We start from the raw sequence: 7,311 nt of genomic DNA on the forward strand, positions 1-7,311 counted from the left end.
GGAAAATGAAGCCTAGGTCAAAGGAACTGAATAGGAGGAGGAAGCTCAGCAAGGGCTGAACTCGTGCAAGGAAATGCAGCCAGGAGCTGGTGCTTCATGAAGCTTTCAGTGGAATACACCACTTCTTTTCTCTCTCTTTTTTTCTTTTTCTCTACATCTTCATTATTGATCTGTGTGAGGAGAGAGTTGTGAACATGTGAGAGCTGGCAGTATCCCCCTCCTTCACCTGCAGTCCCTGTCTCCATCATAATTTCTGGCTTTCTTTGTGCTTTTCTGCACAGCTCCACTTAAGGCAGAGTGGTTGCTGGACAGAGAAACAAGCTCTGGCTCTTCTCCAAGCTTAAACGAACTTCCCCTCATTAGGAATATCACCTGCAATGGCACTTCAGCCATTCACATAGTGAATATATGGGAGGATGCTTTCCCAGGGGGGTGCAAAGCTGCCCCAGGTGGCCCCATGTCCTCAGGAGGTCTTCTGCAGCCCTGGATGTCCAGGGGAACCTCATGGCGTGTCAGCGGTGGGTTTTGGTGGAGGTTTCCAAAGCAGTGGAAAAACTTTCACCTCAGCCAGTTTTGTGTGGGTATGTTATATTGCCATGTTTTTGCTCAAAACAGCCTCTTCTGGGACATGGCAAAGACTGCTCTGAGCCAGAGTGTTGGGGCAACAAAAAGAAAACTGACCAAATTAAGCTTGTTAAGTTTTACAGTAAACCGCTACCAGTTTGAGGCAGGACACAAAAGCTGGGGCTTTCAAAGAACCCTGAGGGAAGCAGACCAAGGGCTGACACTGAATTTAATTTGCTGTACGCCGAAGGAGGCGGCTTTGGAAAAATGCCCACATGTATACACTGTCCTCAAATAGAGGTTTTATCAGGTTTAGCAAAAATGATGTGCTCCAGAGGAGCCAAGGGGGGGGGGGGGGTGTTCATGCTGGATGGAGAGCAGCATCCTGAGATGGGGGCCCTCTGCCCTGAATTTCCCCACAAGATGGGATGGGAACAATGGTGCTGTGCAAGTGGTGGAGCACTGTAAAGCCTTCCTTCTGCCTTAGCCTGGTAAAACCATGCACAGCCTTCATTTTTGCGGGGATGAACACCAAAAGGAAAGATTTATATTTTTTTTATTTATAAATTTTTTCTTTTTTTTTTTTTTTCTTTTTTCTTTTTCTGCCTGTAAATTATTTCTCAGAAAGAAGCAAACCACCCACACATTGCACACAGAGCCACCCCCCCCTTTTACAAAGCCCTGAAGAAGATGTGTGTTTTGGAAGGAGTGGCCCCACTATGGGGCCGCACATTTCACTGCACTGAGAGGAGAAGGAGCGCAGCATCTTATCTTTTAATTGAGATATTACTTTTTCTTGGGCGATGTAATGGGAATTTTCTCAGTGTACACAGAGAAGAGGAAACATTTTCAGAAAATTAAAAAACCCCTACACAACTCAACAAATTGCAGATGAAATCTATGTAGGAACAGGAAATGAATTTTCTGTTAATAATCCTCAAGGTTAACAAATCCCTAAGAGCCATGGGGCGAGCTTGGCTCTGACATCTGCCCTCCAAAGCACATTTCATTTTATTTTATTTTTTTAATTGAATGGATTTCTCTTTTTCTCCTCTTTGTGGGCGATGCGTTGGGTGACAAAGAGGCACTGAGCCAAAATGAGCTGGAATTGAAAGAGAACTGAGGGAAGAGCAGAGCTTTGCTGGTTTGAGGATATTTCTTTTTAATGTGGGAAGAAGCAAACCAAACAGGCGGAGTTCCCTCCAAAAAAATAAAAAAAGTAAAAAAAAATCCAAAACCTAATTCAAGTCCTGGCTTCAAAGCCTGGTTCCTTATCTAAGTGGCAGGATTTGTCATCACAAGTATGGTCACATACAGAGAAATAGAATAATAAGAGTAAAAAAAATGCATTTAGCGCTTTTAATACAAAGTTGTCAATCTGATTTTTTTTTCCTTTTGAATTCTAGCATTTGAAGTTTTTGCTAATGACTGAGACGCTGCAGTTGTGCAGCCTTAGCAGCATCACGATTTTTCTTTCCAGCTTCTTCCTTCTCTCTTAGATGTGGAGGGAGAAAGGCTGAAACCCCAAGCACTGAAGATCAGACACCAAGACGACTGTGAAGGGGGTGTAACTGCTGTGTCCCAGCACAGGATACTGAGTACGCTATTTTTTCAGGATTTTAAGTCAACTTCATGATGGGAAGGAGATGGCGAAATGCTGGTGGTTGGCCATCCTGCTGGTACCTGGATTTCTCTCGAAAGCAGGATGACATGGAGGTGTTGGAAGGACTCTTCAGCCTGTGGACGAAATGTTGCCTCTGCACTGACATCTGGATGCTGTTTGGGGTCTACCCATTGAAAATGGTGCCTCTCCTAGGCCGTGCTGGTGATACCTCTCTGCATGCAGCCAGGGCTTTTGAGCCACTTAAGGTCCCTCCTCTCCCCTAGGTGCTTCTGCCTTGGTTTGTTTTGTGATTGGAGTTTTGATTTCTGCCACAATTCAATTTCATTCTAAATTTGCCCAGAGATTAATCTAGCTCCTCTGAGTGCCGGCTATTTGCAAAGAAAAAACTAAGTCGTGGGTTTGAGTAGCTCTGGGTCCAGTGATTAGATTGTCATCCTCGTCTCTAGTTGCAAACAACACAAGACGAACACGGCGTTGCAATGTCAATATGCTTGGTATGCTTCTCAAACCCACTGAGCAAACACGCGTGAGGAGCATGCTGCAGGTAGGCTTGCTTGCCAAGGGCTGTTGCTTCTTGCCTTGGCTGTGCTTTGAGAGTGCATGGCTCTGTTTAAACAGGAAAACACATTAAGAGGCACTTCATCTTCAAGTGCTGCTGCCTACGGCTCCTGCATTCCTGGCCAGGTTGTTTAGCAAATATTAAGTGCAACTTGCTCGTGGGACCCTCTGAATCCAACACTGGCAGGTCAACAGGGCCATACTGACATCAACAAGTTGACTGCTGTACTAAGCCAAGGCCAGGTGTGTGCAGTTTTTTGTCATGTTTCTTTCTCCATCTTGTGTCTGTTGTCTGAAGGTCTGTAGACTTCCTATAGAGCCTCTGACAGTCACTGTGATGGAATTATAGGGTCTTAGGAGATCCCGGTTTGGAAGGGACCAACAAAGGCCAGCAATTCCAACTCCCAGCTCCACACAGGACCACACAAAAATCAGACCCTATGGCTGAGAGCGTTGTCCAAATGTTCTTTGAACTCCAGCAGGCTCAGTGCCATGCCCACTGCCCTGGGGAGCCTGTCCCAGTGCCCGAGCACCCTCTGGGTGCAGACCCTTTCCCTAACCCCCAGCCTGACCCTCCCCTGTCCCAGCTCCATGCCGTTCCCTCGGGTCCTGTCGCTGTCCCCAGAGAGCAGAGCTCAGCGCCTGCCCCTCCGCTCCCCTCGTGAGGGAGCTGCAGGCCGCCATGAGGCCTCCCCTCAGCCTGCTCTGCTCGGGGCTGAGCACACCAAGGGACCTCAGCTGCTCCTCATATATCTTTCCCCATAGACCCTTAACCTTCTTTGTAGCCCTCCTTTGGGTGCTCTCTAACAGTTTAATGCCTTTCTGAAGTCAGGAGAACCAATGTTCTCTCCATTTTCTGGTGTCCATTTGTGTCCATTTTTCTGCACAGGCTGTGGACAGACACAGGACTGCTTACAAAGGAGGTGCCTGCCATATGGAGGGGTAACGGTGCACGAAATGAATGCCAGCCTTGGTCACTCTATTTTCAGATGCTCAAGCTGAGAGGGGTCAAGGTGCCCAGCCTTTGAGGGAGACTCAGGACTGTCTGCAAATCTGGTGCCCTCACAGTGTCTTGAGTTAAGATACTCATCAGCAGACAAGGCCCTCATCCTGACTAAATTTACAGTGGAAATCTAGTTTTACTCTCTTCTGTTCAATGGCATAATACAGATTTAACATCATGCAAAGACTTGCTCAAATGTGAAAATTTACAGATGCTGTTATTCCAGGAGTATTACACCAAAACCTGTTCTTGACTATTACTCAATAAAATATAATAAAAAGACCTTCCCTCAAGGTTACCTTGAAACAGATAAGCTAGCTGAATTTAATCCTTACTTGACTGAATATGAGTCCCAGATATCAGATCCACATTCCCACAAGCATCTCGGTGTACATAGTGAGAGCAGAGCCACTTACTTTGGCCTACTAGGCACAAGTCCTGGGCACAGGGTTTCTATCTGCTCCACCAGAAACCCCCCTGCCCAGAGCCCAGCGACCACTGACGGTCCCAGACTCACCTGATATGAAGTAAAACTCTCCAGGAGCTCTTACCACAAATGGTGTGGGAGCAGAAGGAATAGAAACTGGAGAAGATCTCACAGAAGGAGATCTCACTCTCCCTCTGAGTGTAGCTGCTGTAGATGAGGCACAGATCTTATCTGTTAAGAACAAACAGACAAACAAACAAAAACCTACAGCTACTGATTCTTTCTAAACTCCCTTTCCTCTCATGAGCCTGTTTCGGGGACAATTTTCTCGAACAATCACATTTCCCCACTTCTATCCTTCTATGCTCTTTTATTCAGCCCAAGAGACTTCTCAACCGCAATCACTTTTTTTCCCCACTAGTAATCAAAAGAAATCTCTGTATAACAAAAAAGAGGCTTTTAAAACTCCTTCTCAGTAGATAAGGTTGCCAAAGTGTGTTTCCATAAGAGATGATCTCCTTCACATCATGCTAGCCAAAGCTAACAACTGCTCTTCATCCCTTAGCTTCTCCACAGCTAGCTGGGCTGCAGGTGCCGGTCACCTCGTCCCCTAGTCTGAACTTGATCTGGTTCCTCTTGAGACATCAGGAACATGGTGATCTGAGAGGCTCACCAGAAACCTAAGTCGTGCCTCAACACTTTCTCCAAAAGAGCACAAGATAAAAAGCAGATCGAACTACAACAGTGGGAGAAAAAGACAGCACACCTGGAGATAAGCATGCCCATATTTATACCGAAATAAATATTTGCAATAGCAAAACAGAGTTGATCCTGCAGAAGATCTAGGATAACTTGCCGGGTACATTTCCATGAGGAGAAAAATCAGGCCAACAAGGTCAATTTTCACATATTTTTAGAAGTGTAAGAAAAGGTTATGGTGTTAAGGAAGGGTCTGTTTACTTGTCCTGGATAAAGGAATATTTTAGAGTTAGTGGCTCTGATTGTCAGTCTCTCACCTGAAAGACTGCACAGGGTCCATTTGCCTATAATAACGATTATGTTATAGGGTTACGAGTTCCTGCCCATGAGAAAACCAAACAAGAAAGACTGATGTTGTCCACTCTCTCTAATATATATCTGCTTGAGTGCTCTGCGAACAGCTGTTGTTAGCTACAAAAGCAAGTGTCCCACAAAGAAAGAGTACTGGGCAAACCAGATGACCAAGGAAATGGGGACTACCATAAGGAGAAACTCCAAGTTTGTGGTGTACCCAAAGCCAAGAGAAGCCATCACTGCCCTCTGCAAATACCTTAGAGAGGCGGAAAAGCTATTTAGGGTAAATGCTGGCACCAGAAAAGAAAGAAAGAAAAAATTTATAACCTTTCTGCAACCACTCAGGCTGCAGAGTGAAGATTTCTCACCATCGGGGCATGGTGTTCTGTGGAGTCCCCGAGCCTTTCTTGGTGGTCGCAGAGGCTGGAAACCCTTCAGTGACCTTCAGTTATGGGTATGTGTGGTCACTGCTGGCAGCTGCAGGCACTGCCTTCAACAAGGGACCTGCAGAGCAGAGAAATGTCCACTCATGGCTCCGAACAACGAGCTCTTGTCCTGGCTCTGGCAGCCCGCAGGGGTGCCTGAGATAAGCTCTGACTGAATGGAGATCCTGGATGCTGATGATGCCTACAACATCCATCAGACAATAAAATCAATTGATCTCCTTATCACAGAAGAAAAAAAGTCCAGAGGGTTTAGGCTTGGGAATTAGACCCCAGTCACATCTCTGTTCCAGGACAGTAATTGTCTACCTAGCCTGCGGGATTGCTCTGACTTTTCTCAGTTAAATCCGGTTTCGTACGGATAGCTGGTACAAACCAGTCTGGTCATGACCCCATTAATTCCCTGGTTCACCGTAGCAAGAATTGTGCATCCATGTCAGCTTGGCTGCACCCATCTCCTCTGACAATTTTTCCCTCTGGAGGAACCTCAATATCCCCTGTGGGGATCTGGCTGGAGCCCACTGGTCCCTGCTGCAGTGGAAGGAGCCTCATTGTCCTGGGCAGCAGCCCCAGCCCCAAGGGACAACCAGGGCCTCCTCCACATGCAGATAGGCTATGTGACACCTTTTACAGGGTGCCCGCAGGAAGGCTTTGCCCATGCTCTAAGCATTGGGTGTGATGTTTGTTTTTCCCATCCACACTCATATCACACAAGGTATACTCAAGGCAATGTGTCATTCGGCCCAGGAGTGGTGGGGGCAGGATCATTTCTTCTGTCACTGCCAGGGGCTTGAGCAGATGTTAAAAAAGTGAAGTAAAAGTCATTATTTGCATCCACAGCAATAACGTTGTGCCACCAGCTATATTTATAAATGGAGTAAAACACTGTGTTTTCTTTTAACTGAACTCAGACCTGCTCAGGAAGCAGGAGAGTTGAGGGCAGAAAATAAACAGAGAGAACTGACAGTAGTCAGAAAGGAGCAAGAGTCCTTCCAGCCACCCATTCGGACGTGCTGAGGGGAGGATGATGGAGGGAAGGGTGACTGATGAAACACTGAGGAGTTAAATTAGATTAAAGAATAGCCGATATATCATTTTTATTTATTATTTTTTATTTTTTCAGCAGCCATCTTTCCTCATGTAAAGATGCATGGCCTGGCCCCTGAGGCACGATGATGTAGGTCACCAGGATTTGAGGGTTATGTCCAGAGTCAGGTTTTCCAGGCCTCCAACCCTGCAAGAAGTGAGCTGACAGAGGGAGATGTGCAAAATAAAACACTTTGAGGGGAGTGAGGCTGTAAGGGGCTCGCCTGGCTCCGTCTGGGCTGAGGGACGTTGCAGAAGGCCCCACCACCAGCTTGATGTCAGCAGAGGTCCTGGGCACTGTGTTCAAATGCATAGGCAGGGTGTGTGGATTATGAAATCTGAATAGGCCACCATGGAGCACAGGGAGGCAGAGTGATGGGACCTGCCCATGGCCATAGTGCAGATTAAGGGAGAACCTGGAATTGAGCTCAGGTCCCCTCAGCACCGCATGTTCCTGCCACATGCAGTTAGGCAGGGCTGCTCTATGGCTAGGGCTTTGACAATGCCCTGTGACTTTTTTGCCCCATTACTTCAGACTTCATCTCTGACTTCT

The sequence above is a fragment of the Anas platyrhynchos genome, chromosome 1 (assembly GCF_047663525.1).
Source record: "Anas platyrhynchos isolate ZD024472 breed Pekin duck chromosome 1, IASCAAS_PekinDuck_T2T, whole genome shotgun sequence".
Taxonomy (NCBI): domain Eukaryota; kingdom Metazoa; phylum Chordata; class Aves; order Anseriformes; family Anatidae; genus Anas; species Anas platyrhynchos.